Below are 16,125 nucleotides of genomic sequence, written 5' to 3' on the forward strand. Positions count from 1 at the left end.
CTGGATTTGGTTGAGGAGGCAGAAGTGGAGGGCGAACAAGTGGACCCAGATACCCTATCAAATTGAGCACAATGTGCTATTCGTATGTTGGATAACAAGAACGAATATATCTCTCAGGGGAGAAAAGCCTTCTATTAGAAATAGCCCCTAAGCTAAGTAGCCTGACAGCTAAAGAAGAGGAACCCCAAGCCAATGGACTACTTTTTGGAGACTCCGTTATCAAGAAAATGAGAAAGTATATTACCAACTTGACTACCATAGGCAAGGCCCAATTTAAAAAACAAAAAAAATCTTCTCAGGTTTCTGCCAGGGCCGTCAAAAGAAGGAGTCACTTTGCTGGCCGTTACCCCCCAAAAGGCCAGTCCCTCCATAAAGGCTTCCCAAGAATTCTACCAAGACTACAAACCCAATTTCTACCCATGCCGTTCCTACCGAATTGAACTAGATCAGTACTCAAATAAGAATTTTCATTTTTGGCCTTTCTCCTGTAGGAGGCAAATGCTTGGTCGTCTCTCACATCAGATCCCTGGGTAATTCAAACCATCCAGGGTTATCACATAGATCTTTACCAGACTCCAGTTCAATTTCACAAGCCCAGCCCTCTTTGTTTTTCACAAGAGCAGTTCCTTCTAGTTCAAGAGGAGGTGCAATAACTTCTTTCGAAGCAGGCTATCGAACAAACCTCATTCGATCTTTCAAGTTTCCTCAGTACCATCTTATTGTCGCTCAAAAAGAAAGAAAAAATCATCCAGAGATCAATTTGAAAGTTTTCACAATTTTGTAGTTCATCATCACTTCAAGATGGAGACCATTCTCCAACTCAGAGATTTATTCCTCTAAGATGATTGGTTAGGAGGTCTTGAACTCCTAGACACTTACTTGACAGTCCCAGTTCACCCATCTTACAGGAAGTAGCCAGTACTCAGTTTCAGTGGGATAAATCCCTCTTCCACTTCAAAACACCCCCTTTCTGCCTTTCTTCAGCCTCTTATTGATTTACAAACAATGTAAGGCTCAGGGAGTCAGACTCATCATTTACCTCGGCAATTTTTTGCTCATGGCACAAGACACAAAGCCCTAATTTATAGTTTTCGGTGCAAAACTGCACTAATGCAGTTTTGCGCCAGAAAGTTTAGCACCGGCTTGCACCATTTCTGTGCACCAGTCGAGCACCATATTTATGGAATGGTGCAAGCCGGTGCAAAGGGTAGGCAAGCGTAAAAACAAAATGATGTTAGTCGGGTGGGGCTGGCGTATGGAAGAAGGGGGGTTTGCACCAAAAAATTACGTTAGGCAGGTTAGAGGCAAAAGAAATTACTCCACCCAACCTAGAGTCATTTTCCGACACAAAACCATCCATACCACATGACTCCTGTCTTAGAAAAAACAGGATTCATGCACACCACCCCAAAGGCCAGCACAGGGGACCAAGGTCCCCTGGGCATGGTCATTGCACCCATTGCCATGGAGGGGGGCCCATTTCAGGGCCCCCCAATGTCACTTTAAAAAATAAAATAAAATACTTTCCTGTACTTACCTATACTTACCTGGGATGCTTGACTTTAGCACGGGGGGCTAGATATAGCGCTAAGGCCATAGAGTCATTTTTTGCACGTGAACACCTACTTTGCATCTCATTGATGCAAAGTAGGTTTCCTCGTCCAAAAAATTACTTTAACTCCATAAACTTGGCGGTAGACAGGTTTAGCGCTAAAGTATAAATATGGAGTTAGTTTTGCACTGAATTTGCATTAAAAAAATTATGCAAATTCACTGCAAAACAAGTATAAATATGCCCCAAACTGTCTCCTCGCTCATTTACACCTGTGTCAAGACCTGCTTTTAAGACTGGGTTTCCTCAACAATTTTTAAAAACGTGCCCTTATTCCTTCTCAACGTCTGGAATTTCTGGGCTTTGTAAAAGACACTTCTCTGTCAATCCTTTAACTTCCAAAACGAAAGGTCACCTAAATCAAAAAAAGATATAGCACACCTTATCTCTGTCCCACTGTTCCCTCAGATCTCTAGCTTGGCTAGTTGGTCTACTAACTTCCTTCATTCAAGCTTTCTTTCTCTGTCCACTACATTATCAGGCTTTACATATATTAAATATGTGTAATCTTTGCAAAGGTCTGGCTTATTCGGACCCAGTAAGTCTGGATTCAGAGTCCAGGTCCAGAGAAGAACTCTTGTGGCTTAATCATTTAGATGCCTTGGAACAGGACAACAATTTTCTCTGCCTCCCCAGATCTTGTCTTAGAATCAGATGCCAGCTGGACAGGATGGGGTGTAAGAAGTGGGCAACTCTCGACTGGAGGTACATGCTCTCTTAAGAGTCATCCTTGCACATCAGTTGTTTGGAAATGCTTGCAGGTTACTTTGCCAAACAGACACTTGTAAAAGACAGAGCAAAATGCATGATCCACCTACTGATGGACACTCTTTCAGTGTTCAGGTACATAAACCATCTTAGAGGTACAAGGTCCAAACCTCTGGCAGTTGTTGCCAAGAGTCTTTGGGAATTCTGTCTCCAAAGGAACATTTTTGTTAGAATGGAATATCTTCCAAGCAAATTGAATGAGATAGCCAACTAGTTTTCCAGACACCTTCATGATTCAAGCGACTGGAGGCTTTATCCTTCAGTATTCAATCCTCTTTCTTCAATCTTCAGCACTATGTCAATATACCTTTTTGCCTCCCGCATCAACTCCCAACTACTGTCCTGCTTCAGTTAGAGACCAGATCCTCTGGCTCTTGCTACAGATGCATTTTTCCAATCATTGCCTCAGTCTCTTCTTCTTTATGCCTCAACCCTCTTCCTCTTTATAGCCTGAGTTATTCCACATGTTCTCAGACAACAATCATCTCTGGTTCTGATCATCCCCTTTTAGCGAGCCCAACCTTGGTATCCATTTCTGCGAGATATGGCTTTGGATTTCCCGGTTTGGATTCCTCCCTTTCCTGAAGTGTTTCTCAACCTTCAGGGCCTAAGCCACAACCTCTTTCTAGAAGGCTCTTTTTCCCCTCATAGCAAGGAGGATTTTGGGACTTCCTGGAGAACCCCGGGAATTTTGGAGAAAGCTATCCGGCTCTTTTAACAGCCCTGGGCCCCTGGCATATCAAAGGTCTACAAGTCAGCCTGGTTAATCTGGTGTAGATGGTGTGTGGACAGGGTTCCGATCCACTCTCAGCTAGTGTAACCTTGGTGGTTAACTTCCTAGCCTCTTTGGCTTCATAAGGGAAAGCTTACAGCACCATTAATACCTACAGATCAGCAATCTCTGCAGAACACGTCAGAGTGGATAGAAGCCCTATCTGAGAACATTGCCACCTTTTGAAAGATGAATGTTTTACTTAACCTCCTGTTCCCAAGTATAATATCATGTGGGATGTTAATTTGGTTTTATTTTTGTTCATTTCATGGCCAAACAGTGCTAAAATATTTCTCAAGCATTTATCTGCAAAGTTAACCATGCTTTTGTGTTTGGTGTCTTTCTAACGTGTTTTCTGATATTAAAGCACTAGACATATCTTCTTTACATTCCTTATCTCTAGGTGTTAACTTTCAGATTACTAAACTAAAACTAATTTGATGTCAGTACATTAACCCTTTTACCCTTCTCAGCCTAAGTTGTGTGTTAGCAATTGTTTGAAATTGTACGTTTCACGAACTGCAGATCTCGGATCTCCATCCATGTCCCAACTCCTCATTTCCTCTAAAAAACCACACAAGCCTGTTTCTGCTTCCACTTTGGCCCGTTGGGTGAGATGGATAATGCCCCTGCCTGGCATTAACACTTATTCCTTTGGCGCCCATTCAGCCAAAGAGGTCTGATTGTCTCTGGGGTCTCTGGGGCTTTCTGGGTGGGGGCGGGTTTACATGATATTCCCAGATCTGCAGATTGGTCAAACGTTGACACATTCAGAATTTTTTATTGTAAACCAATAGCTCATCCACCTAAATCAGTTATATCATTACTTTTAACAAGCATATTATGAGCCTCCAGTCTTGTAATAAAATTGAGATTTTCCTAGCCCTCGTGTCAGAAAGGCTAGATTTTATTTAATTCATGGAGGCAAGTATTATCCCACCACTGTTTATTAACCCTCCCTGGTTTTATTTTAACAAGTCCCAGTGCCTTCAACCACTAATGCTTTGCCAACTTAACCCATTCAGAGCTTCTCCTCGTCTGGATCCCTCCTTGTTGTTTTCTTTCTCTACTCCTGGATTTTGGAGTTGGCTTCCTCTGTTCCTCATGGATATTGTCAAGGATTTGGTAACTCTTGTTCTAGCCTTGAGTTCTGTTTTGATTTTGTTCTCTGGACCTCATCTTGATTGACTCTTACAAGAAAAGAGGAATTGTTGCTCTCATTCAAGATCATTATTATGGTGTTTAATGTTCTATTGGTTGTTCCATTGTGATGTATGTTAGTCGTTCTTTTCCCAGGGCTTCTTGGTAATGTAGTTTTTTTTATTTCTTGGCTGCTGTTGATTAAAGGAAAGAAAAGATGAGCATAATACTCGCCTATGTATCTTTAATACAATCTAGCCTTTCTGACACCAAGGCTAGGAAATTCTCAATTAGCATAACTTCTAATGCCATATTAACTGAAGTTTCACATTAGCATTGAAAGGGCTGTTTTCACATTAAACAGTTGTTTTGCATGGGGTGCAGGTGCTGTAACTTTCCAGAAGCCTTCTGTTAGCTAGTGAATAGGCATTTGTTCTGTTTTAAACAACTGATAGTGAAGTTCTCACCGGGAGAAGAGGAAATAAAAGGAAGGGTGATTCATGGGAAGAACTGTCTGAACTGCAAAAAGTGAATTAAGTATCTTTTCAAGGACTTGTGTCTGTAGCCATTGTGTAGACGTGAGAGAATGGGGCATTCACCTATTCTCGGGAGTTTGCTAAAATCCTATTGGACATTGTGAGCAGAGAAAGGGAAACAACATTGGTTGTTTATATGAATTCATGTATTAGAGTAGGTTGAGACACTTTATTCAGACTCTCTGGCTTTAGATAGCTAGACCACTTTAGACTGTAAAGAGGTCTGAATGTTCTTTCTCTTTAGAAGTGGGTTCCTTCCATTTTCATTTTCCTTCTAATTAAAGTGCAAATGCGTTATGCTTAAGCATTTATTCTCTCTTCAGAAGTCTTCATTGGATGAGAGGGGCAACTCAGGTGACCTGATGATAGAGTTGTTGGTGCGCTTTTTTGTCAGGTAAGTGTGCCATACAGTGCTTGGGGCTGTGAGTTGCATTTGATGAATTATCTGGGATTTTGGTGGGTGTGAGGAATACACTATCCACGTGCATGGCAGCTTCTGTGGGTGATTGAGCACAGGGGTCCTAATCCTTTGCCCTTCCAGAAAGTGGAAAGTCAAGCAGGTTGTCAGTCTCATGTTTAACCCTTCACTGGGACACCCATACTGGCAAGAATGCCTGGGTTTCCACATGAAAAGCTGGGCCAGCGCTTGGCCAGGGCACTCACAAACCAAGGGGCCTCGCACCACTGTGCTACCTTTTCAAAAACTCTGGTGTTAAGAGTCCCATGGGAGAGCATTAAAAAATGAAGGATGCCATAGGCCCTAGTGCAAGCAAGAAAAATGGTCCCTTTCATAGTCATTGAGGTTGGAAAAAAGAGCAATTATCAGGGTTAAATGTACCCCTCAGGGCTCTCGGTCCCGGTGCATGGCAACTGCTGCACCAATGGTAGCTTTGACCCATGGAGAGAGATGAGATCAAGGTCATATCATCCAAAAGAGAGAGGTGTAAGAGGGGCATAATCTGATCAAAATAGTATGAGGGAGAGTGGCAAGGTGGAAGTGGAGAGGTGGATGTAAAGGATGAGAACTGGTAAAGCAATGTAAAAGTCCCTGTCTCATATACCAATTGTCCATTGTGGAGGCAGACGGTTAACCTCCTAACATTGGCGCCAGCTGTTGAGTAGCAACAATTCCCCAAGAATGATCACAATGTACACTAAGAAAAGTGGCCAGATATGCAGACTTTTACAGAAACATTGGAATTTAATAGCAAGAGAATCCTGATATTGGCCACCTTGCTGGAGACAAACCATTGATTGCGAACGGGTGCCATTAATCAAGGATATACTGGTTAGTAGTCACTTTTCCCCGAAATCAAAGACAAACTGGCTTAAAGAACAGAATAGTAGTTTTGGTAAATGTAATCAGGGTAAAGCGTATAATATCGGACGGACAACGAAAATCTTTTTGAAAAGAGATCAAACTGAAACACTGATTAAAGACAGGATTACTTGCGATATGAAATTTGTGATCTATGCCACTGAGTGCCATCGTGGTCTAAAATAGATTGGGAGTAGCACATGCATGCTCAGAAAGAAGATTTTAGAGCATACAAGGGCAGTGAAACATGCCGATTTAAGCTATGCAGTGGCTAAACGTTTACAAATACATGAGGTTAAAGACTGGAAAGTGCTTCAGTAATATGACAGTTCACATACATGCACATGAAAGGGAAGGAGACAGAACTCGAAAACTGAGGCAAATGGAACCAAGCTATATCATTCAGCTACAGACTAAAACGCCTTTCCGGTTTAACAACGATGAAGAAATGTTTGTCCATTTGTAAAGGATCAAAGTGATAGTATTGAGATTGCTGGGAACAGAGGCTGTGGTAATGGAATAATTGTGGTATAAAATTGCTTTTTAGTTAGATAAATGGTATAATTATACTTTGAATATTATAGATGAATGTTTTGTTGCTTGATTGTGGTTTACTTTTAGGTTTCAGAAAGCTTAATGAGAAATAGGGGGGCTTTCAAAGAAAAGTTTACTTGAATTGCAAAACGTAGTGAGGCAATTACAAGAGATCGAATTTAATGGTATGATGAACAGTGGTACTATACCATCACGAACATCACAATTTATAATGTCTGCTTTGTCAATAATTAGATTTTCTATGAGAGGGGTGTACACCAATTTGAGAAATGCAAACTGGATAATTGAGAATTTGTTTAAACATATTACAGCAAGTGCCCTCTTGATGTATAATCAGATTAATTGGTAACTATTTCCCCCGTAACTGTGAAAAGTCTGAGGCATCAAATTTTTCGAGTTGTGTTTGCATGTTATTAATTGGATTCTCACTGCAAGATTTGTTGTTCAACTGCGATTCCCATAATGCTCCATAACAGGCACAGTGGACAATTGGTATATAATGAGACACGGAAATAGGACTTGCCATCCGTGATCAAGACCGTCAGGTCAAAACACATTGGACAGCTGCCGTTTGATGAAATAAAGTGCACATTGGATTCACGGTGTGCTGCAGCGCGATCAGCGTGAATGTTTTGGGAACATTTATTTGGAGGCGGATGGTCAGCCTCCTAACGCTGGCACCAGCTGTTGAGTAGCTCTGCTTTGTTGACCGCATTGCAGTGGGATATATATATATATATATATATATGTATATCCATATATATATATATATAAATATTAATAGATATATATAGAAATACATATAGATATAGATATAGATGTAGACATAGACAGATATATATTATATATACATATATATATGCCTCCTGTAGTAGTATGTTTGAAAAAATAACCCCAAAAATGCAACATAATGTCAAATATATAGTTTTAATAATAGAGTTACATTATATGTATGTCTATTCAAACATACACACATACATATGTGTGTGTTTATATACGTATATTTTATGTATAGTATTAAACATTATTTACATTTATATTTATTTAATTTACAACCTATTGTAATATTTTAAAACATTTAAGATTTACTATTTTAAATATATATTAAAAACAAACTTGTTCATTGTTTTTTAATGATATTAGCATGAAATGATGTTTTTTTCCATTTTTTACTTACTATTAAAATTGTAGGGAAACTATATGTTTGTAATCAATATTTTTAACTCAAAATTTCTGTATTGCAATATTGTTGGTTTCAAAATTCAGTCAGTGATGCCTTCTTGCACTGAACAATGGTTTGTGCTTCTTTCTCCATTAATGATGCAGAGCAGCACTAATATTACTTAATCTTGGTGCCACATTTGAAAAGGCTTCCCAGCTGGTGCTTATGAACCACCCGATACAACCTGAAATTCAAAGAATTCCCCTGATGTACTGTCCTATCTGAGAGGTCTGAAATAGTCCACTGATCATCTACTACTATCATGTACTAAGCCTCTGATGCGTGGAATTTCTTGGGCCTCCGCTATTTCATGTTAATCTTTCCCAGTTAGTCTTATTTATACAATCATTTGATTTCTTGCTGAAATCTTTTGCATATTGATACCCAGCTCTTCATTTCCCTAAGTGACAATCTGGTCAAGAACATTTTTGGACTTGCGTGCTAGCAGTTGCTTTCTGAAAGAAGACAAACTCATTAGAACCTTATGCCAACTGATCATGTGCTCCTCTTTAAGGGATCTTGTAAAGTATGGTGTTCTCTTTGGTGGTCAGTGGAAGTAGGCCAAATATCCAGCCTGGTTGGGTCAGCTAAAAAAAATTGGATTCATTTTCCAGCACCTTCTCTCCTTTTCAAAACAGAATAATTATTTTTCAACCACTTGGTTTTATTACATTCTTATATACTACACACTCATCCATTTTCTCCCCTCTCACAACTGTCGCACAGTCAGTAATCTTCTCCTAACTTATAGAAATGTTCTCTATCTTGGACATCCTGCCTTTTGAGTCTGGTGCCCCTCAAATCATTCAGAACACTGCCCAGCTCCTCATCTGAGTCTGCTCCATTTCTATGCCATTTCTTCTCACTTTCTTGTCATCTCTTTCCTGTTACCACACGCTCAGTCTGCAAGGCTTTGTCCATTTGTCGTTGTGTACTGCATGAAAAGGTCCTCTTTTTTCGGCACCATATTACTTCTTGCATTCACTCCAGAATACTAAACCCTTTGACCACCAAGCTCCTATGCCATTCTAAAATCAAGAGGGCACAAATTGAAGGAAAATCCTTTTCCTTTCTTTCTGCGAAGGACTGGAAATCTCTCCCTATTGAGCTGTGGTGTAGCTCCAATCTTCTGGAAAATCATTCAAAACTGGGCTTTTCCTACATTAGTACAGCCAACATCCCTGCTTTGGAAATCCCTTAGTGACAGGATGTCCTTTTAGTGTATTTCCATTCAACTCATTAAATAGAGTATTAACTGAAGAAAGGTGCTTAAACTGTACCTTTGGCTGCAATTTTACAAAAAAGTCCCCAGGAAGGGGGAGGTGAGGGAACCCAAATATCTTCTACATTTATTTTGAAGGCCTAGTAGGTTGAGACCAATATATCTGCCCCAGTATGTATTTAGCAGAGCACCATTTATCACTGTCACTAATTGTCTACGAAACTAGAACCATACATTGCACACTACTAGTAATACTTTTCCAAAGTATATTGTATTGTAATTGTATTGTAATCGTATTTATATAGCGCTTACTACCCCTGACGAGGCGTCGAAGCGCTTTTCGATGAGTAGCACGCTACTCCGGAACCCAACAAGAATTAGTGATGGATTAGTATCATTTAATAATGAGTACAGTTTTAGTATTATTATGAGTTAATTTGAGCTGCGGATATGAGAGTTTGTTAGTTAGATTGACTGGAGTAATGGAGGGGTGGAGGAGGAAAGAAATCTAAAAGTGTTAATTGGGAGTATATCCTTCATTTACTCAATCCAAAGTCTTGGGATGAATAAAGAGGGGTGGAGGGGGGAGGAGTATGTGGAAGGGTTAGGGAGAGCATAGTAGCAGGGTGAGATGAATGCAGGAGAATTTAGTAGGGTTGTGTGGGAGGTCACAGAGGTAGAGTGAGGTTTGGTGAGTTAGATGTGGAGGTGGAGGGAAGAGCTTAGGCAGAGATATTTAGGAGATGAAAGTGGTCGAAGGGATTTGGGATGAGTCAGAGTGAGAATGGAGGATAGTTTGATAGAGACATGACATAAGAGTGATGAAAAATGAGAGCAGAAATTCATAGATATCTAGTATAACAACCCAAAAAAACCAGGAGCCATGCAATGATCCACAACATGCCAAGCACAGAAACAACATATACACATACATACACACATATATATATATATATATTTATACACACACACACGAATACACACATATGCACATACAATACATAATTAGAATCATGGGTAAAAAAATACTTAGTCAGACAGGTTTAAAAGAGTGTGTGTGTATTTTATTGTTATGACAGTAGCAATACATATTTTCCAAAGAAACTATAAATAAATAGAAATATACATATAATCTGAAAAAATATTTATCCACATAGGCATATGCAGTTCATAGTTGTTTGAAAAAGGTGGTTATGAAGGAAAGAGCCAACTCTTGAGTAGTTTTCTGAAAACAAGAAAGTTATCTGTGGCTCTTATAGTTGGGGGTAATGAATTCCATAGTTTTGCTGCTTGGACGGAGAAGGATGTACCACCTACAGTCTTTTTCTTGTATGGTGGTGTTCTAAGGCGGGGTGCCAGTCTTGAGCGGAGGGTTCTTTGTTGGATGTATTTGGTAATTTTCTTTCTGATAAAAAGCGGTCCTGTTCCATGTATAGCTTTGTGGGTGATACAAAGCAGTTTGAAAGTGCATCTTCTGGCAACGGGTAACCAGTGTAGTGCTCTCAAGGCAGGGGAGATGTGGTCTTGCGGCTTTATATGTAGTAGTAGCCTGGCTGAGGAATTCTGGATACGTTGTAGTTTTTTCATAACAGATAGAGATGATCCATGGTAGAGGCTATTGGCATAATCCAGTTTGGATAATACAAGTGAGATAGTAGCTTGCACCTTGTGTGGAAATCCGAGGTGGGGGAAGATGCGTCGTAAAGTCTTTAAGGTGATGAAGCTTGTGCGTGCTAATTTGTCTACTTGGGTATTCATAGTTAGCTTGGAATCCATGGTGATTCCTAGGTTTTTCACTTCCTTGGATAATTGAGGAGGTGGTCCGAGATCGGGAGGCCAGACGCACAGAGGGTCATACTTTTTCCAGTCACCACATATGAGTATTTCTGTTTTGGAGGTATTTAGTTTGAGATGGCTCCAGGTCATCCACTGATCAACGGCTCTGAGGCAACTGAAGATTTGTGACTTTTCAATGTTTTTGGGGTCTTCTAATTGAAGTAGTATTTGTGTGTCATCTGCATAGTTGTAGCATGTGAGACGGAACTCATTGATCAGTTCTTGTAAAGATATCATGTAGATGTTAAAAAGCAAAGGTGAGATGATTGACCCTTGGGGGACCCCTGTTTTTGTGAGGTAGGGTTCGGACGAGAAGGGGGGCGAGTGGATGATATTCGCTCTTTTTTGGAGATAGGAAGTAATCCAGTCGAGAGCAATCCCTTGTATGCCGGCTTCGTGGAGTCTTTGAGTTAGGGTGTCATGGTCAACCGTATCAAAGGCAGCTGAGAGGTCCAAGAGAAGTAGTGCAGCAACTCCATTTCGGTCGACTGTGTTTTTAAGATCGTCCCAGATTGCCATGAGTGCCGATTCAGTGCTTCTTCCTGGGCGGAATCCAGTTTGGAAGTCAGAAAGTATAGAATTGTCTTCAATGAATTGTGACATCTGGGCGAATGCTGCTCTTTCTATCAATTTGCCCAGGAAAGGTCCATTTGTGATAGGTCTGTAGTTGTTGGGGTCTTGCGGGTCTAGGTTTGTTTTCTTTAATAATGGTCGTATGTATGCCTTTTTCAGGTCTGTAGGAAAAGTTCCTGAAGTTAAAGAGTTGTTGATGATTCTTCTTACAGGTGTGGCAGCAGAAGTAGATAGCAGGATGTTCTTGAAGATTTGTGGTGGGCAAGGGTCAGAAGGGCAACCAGAAGGTCTGCTTGCTTTGACCAAATCCATAAATTCATCCTGGGATATTTGTTTGAAAGACTGTAGAGGTTGGGATGGTTTATACTTAAAGGGTATTTTAGTAAAGGGGTTGGCGCTGATGGTTTTCTTCTGTTTTAAATAGGAGTCCAATGTGTCTGCCTTGGTTGTGTAGTGAGTTGCCAATTTGTTTGTGAAATCTTGAGTGGTGGGATGACTTCCTTCCATGCATGTGGGTTTTCGAAATTCATTGAGAATTTTATAAAATTCCTTGGTTGTAGATTGAGCATTTAGAATTCGGTCTGAGTAGTATCTTTTTTTAGCTTTTTTGATTGATGATTTGTATATCCTGTTAAGTTTGTGTAGCTGCAGTTTGTCTTGACTGTTGTTTGTTTTGAGCCAGGTCCGCTGCAACTTTCTGATTTGTTGCTTTATCTTTTTAAGTTCTGTGTTTCTCCAAGGTGTTGGTTTTCTTTTGTCATGTTTAGTTTTTCTGAATGGTATTAGGACATCAAAAGCTTCCTGTAGCCACTCATAAAGTTTTGGTACAGAATTGATTGTATCTAGATCTGTGTTTGCTGTTAGTTGTGTTTCTAAGTGATCTAAATTGAGTTTGCTCCATGGTCGGTAGGTGTATGTATGTAAGTGGTTGTGGGGTGTGTTGATTTGTGGAGTTGTCTGTCGGAAAGTTATCAGATGGTGGTCTGACCAGGTGGTTGGTGTGATGCTATGAATAGCAACGAGTTCAGGCTTAGCAAAAATGACATCTAGGATGTGACCAGCGATGTGTGTGGGATTGTGTACAATCTGATGTAGGTTCAATGCGAGTAGGCCAGTGGTGATAGCTTTTGGATGGGTCATATTGGGTTTGTCAAACCAAATGTTTCGATCCCCAAGAATGCATAGATTGGAGTATAGTGTAATAAGGTTTGAGACTGTGTCAAGAAAAGCATCAGGGAAAGTGGAGTTGTTAGGTGGAGGTCTGTAAAGGAGGAGAAAGTTACAGGATGAAGTTGGAGTAGGGTGGTATCTGGTAAGGAGGGCTTCACAACCTTGTATATCAAAATATTACATTCATCATTTGTTCTGCTAAAATCCTGTGAATGAGCTCTCTAAGATTCTGTAATGGTTGTTAAGTGCTATTATGCTGAGGGCAGTGGTACAGACCGGTGTGCTTTAAAATGCACAGTTGGCCACATATGTCCAGAAAAACATACTCCTTATATACAAAAACAGAGCGGGGATGCCCTACAAGTCATTTTGAGTTCTACATTGAATTTGTCTCCACCTCTTGCATTTGAAGTTTACCCTCTCCGAAGTTTGGGTCTAGGTGTTTCCCTGGTCCAGCACTGCAAGGACAAGGAGAAAGTGGCCTCCTCCACTAGACATTGCACCCATGGTCCAGTGCTACTAGATTCATGGGAGAAGTCCTCCCTCGACTGAGCTCACAGCCTCAGTGTAGCTATGGACCAAAGTTTATGGTGGTCTCCCTTTCCATGTTTTGCTGGTTTCTCCAAGTTTATAGTGGACTAGACACATATGGCCTTATTATGACTTCGTCAGACGGAAAAAGCCTGTCCACTAAAGTCCAGTGGTAGGTTACCGCTAGTGTCACAGCCTTTATGAGTTTTCTGCTGGGTCAGAGGGTGGAAACTCAGTTTCCACCCACGGGCCCAGAGGGAAACAGTATACAGCATTGTCTCCAGCTTGTAATAGAGCTAGTGGCAATGCTGTAGTGCATAGGGTGCCCCAGGGGGGCCACCTGCACACCGTCTCCACCAGCCTTTTAATGGCAGTGCTACCACCATGAAATCGCTGGTGGAGAAGGGGGTCATAATCCTCAAGCAGCGCTGCCCTGGTGGATTAGGACCGCCATCACCGCTAAGGCGTTGTGAAGTTGCAATCTGGCAATGATGGTGGTCCGACCGAGGCGCTACCCACGCAGTCGTAATATGGCGCTCAGACTGCCGCATTGGCGGCAGTCCAACCGCCACCACATCCCTGGTGGTCATTAGACCGCAAGGGTCGTAATGAGGCCCGAAATTTCCTGGACTTTACTGTCCTCTGGGTAAACATACAAAATGCTCATCGAGACCATCTGGGCATTTTGGCAGGGTGCACCTCTCTCAGCTTTCCAACCCTGTGGGGCTTTAAAAGAGGTGCCTGGTGGCTTGATTTTCTTTATTGCAAGGCTGTGTCAGAGGAGCTGCAGCACAAGAAGGACACTGCACAATGCACCTTCAGGGATGCAGTTGCTTTTAGAGATGCTAGAACGGAATGTGCACAAATACATTTAATGCTCCTAAATGTGTGAATAAAAACTTTCCTGAGACATCTCCTTAAAATATTTATTTTTATATTTATTTATTTCATTAAGCCAGATTCAAAGTGCACATATGTTGTCAGATTAGGGGACTGAGAACACAGAGATTATGTGAACGTTCATAAAGTAGAAGATCAAAGACTATCACACATTACTTCAAGCTCCAAACACTCTAACTTTACCACATTTTACAGTTTTGATAATAGACAATGAGAATAGGTGTTGTTGAAACCCCTAACACTCAAAGTATTATTCAGTGCATTTTTGTGTTTTTTCCCACACACCCTTACTGAAATTTTAGATCGTTGTAAAGGCACCCAGTCTTTGTACAAAATGGGAGCAGAAGAATATGATCAAAAAGTTGTTGCCAAAGAGCATACAGTTTGGACAAATAGGGCAGCTATTACAAACCATGGACCCGATTTAAGGAAAAATGACAGTGCGCGTTGTCAAATTTGGCAGCATTGCGCACCATCATTTTCACAACGCAGGAATGTGCCGTATTTATTAGAATATAACGCACCCCTGTGTTGCCCCCTGTGCCAGTGCTGAATTTGCTGATGTGGGCCAATGCAGCAACCCTTGCACCACTGTGCAAGGATGGCTGTGTTGAGGGGGAGATTGTTTTTGTGCAGGAAGGGACACCTTCCTGCACAAAAACAATCTTAAATGGGGATTTGCTCTTTCTGTGAGTGCGGCCGTTTGCAGCATACATAGAGCAAAAAACTAGGAGAAATGAAAGCATTTCTCATCGTTGCGCCCTGCTAACACCACCCATGGGGTGGCGTTATATTTTGGCGTTGCCTCAGGTTTATGAAAACTCGTAAATCTGGGGCAGCATCAAAATGCAATGGGTGTTGCTGTGGCGCACCCACAGCTACACCCATTGCATGCCCCTTCCACACAAAGTGCTGCATGTAAAGGGGCCAAATTTACAAGGTGGTGTTAAGCCACAAAAAGTGGCCACCTTGTAAATACGGTGCAGTGCATAGCACCACCGGAGCATCACCGAAAATGATGCTCCGGTGGCGTTAGGAGCTCTTAAAAATGCCTCTTGGACCAAATGTAGGTGACAGTGCCTCTGATGGCAAGGACAAGAGACTACCCTTCCTATGACAATGTCACCATGTCTTACCTGTCCACACTGATGATCAAGTCTTTAGTTCTAGCATATTTGGATAAAGTGGTAATGCCAGGTTTATATGGAAAGCCTCTGTGTTCTATGATCAAAATGTACCACTCAGCCATATCTAGTGGTGGTGTTTGCTTACCCCAGCGAATTTCCCATTTGGTTGGGGTCCTGCTGTCAATATGTTTTTTTTACATCAGTTGCTACCAGTATTGGGTCTTCTTAAGCTCTTACAATATTTTAATGTAATGGAAAAAAAGGCAAAAAGTATACTTTGAGACCTTTACTTTCAGTCTGGACCATTGTTTAAAATTATATTTTCAGAATTTAAGACTATTGCATTTCATTTGGATGAGTTCCCCCTTCTAGAAACATGTCTCTCCAAAGGTGGCAATAATGAGCAGTCAAGACTTACTCCAAAAGGTGGCAAAGAAATTGGACCTCAATTACAGTATGCCACATTAATCAAACCTTATAAGCACCTTATTTGCCATTCTAGTTATTGCTTTTAAAATGATTGGATTTAGAGAAGGTGGTTATGGAATGAAACACCAAAAAATGAGCTTGGTGAATAATAGTCCCCAATCCTCAACAAACCTCGTATGCTGTCTCTGTGTGTGCAAAGTCTCCTGAGAAGTGATAAGAAAAACAATCCACCTTAGAAGACTTAGGCACTGTGAGGACCACAAAAAGGGGGATTAGGGTAGGCAAGAAGATCTTAAGTTGACCAATGTGCCTATGGCTGGGGCCAGCTGGTGTGACAATTATCCATTTAACCACAATCCAGTACATTTACATGAGGACAGGAGCATTTTCGTAATTACACTTTAGGCTAAATAT

Source organism: Pleurodeles waltl, chromosome 1_2 (assembly GCF_031143425.1).
Source record: "Pleurodeles waltl isolate 20211129_DDA chromosome 1_2, aPleWal1.hap1.20221129, whole genome shotgun sequence".
NCBI lineage: Eukaryota > Metazoa > Chordata > Amphibia > Caudata > Salamandridae > Pleurodeles > Pleurodeles waltl.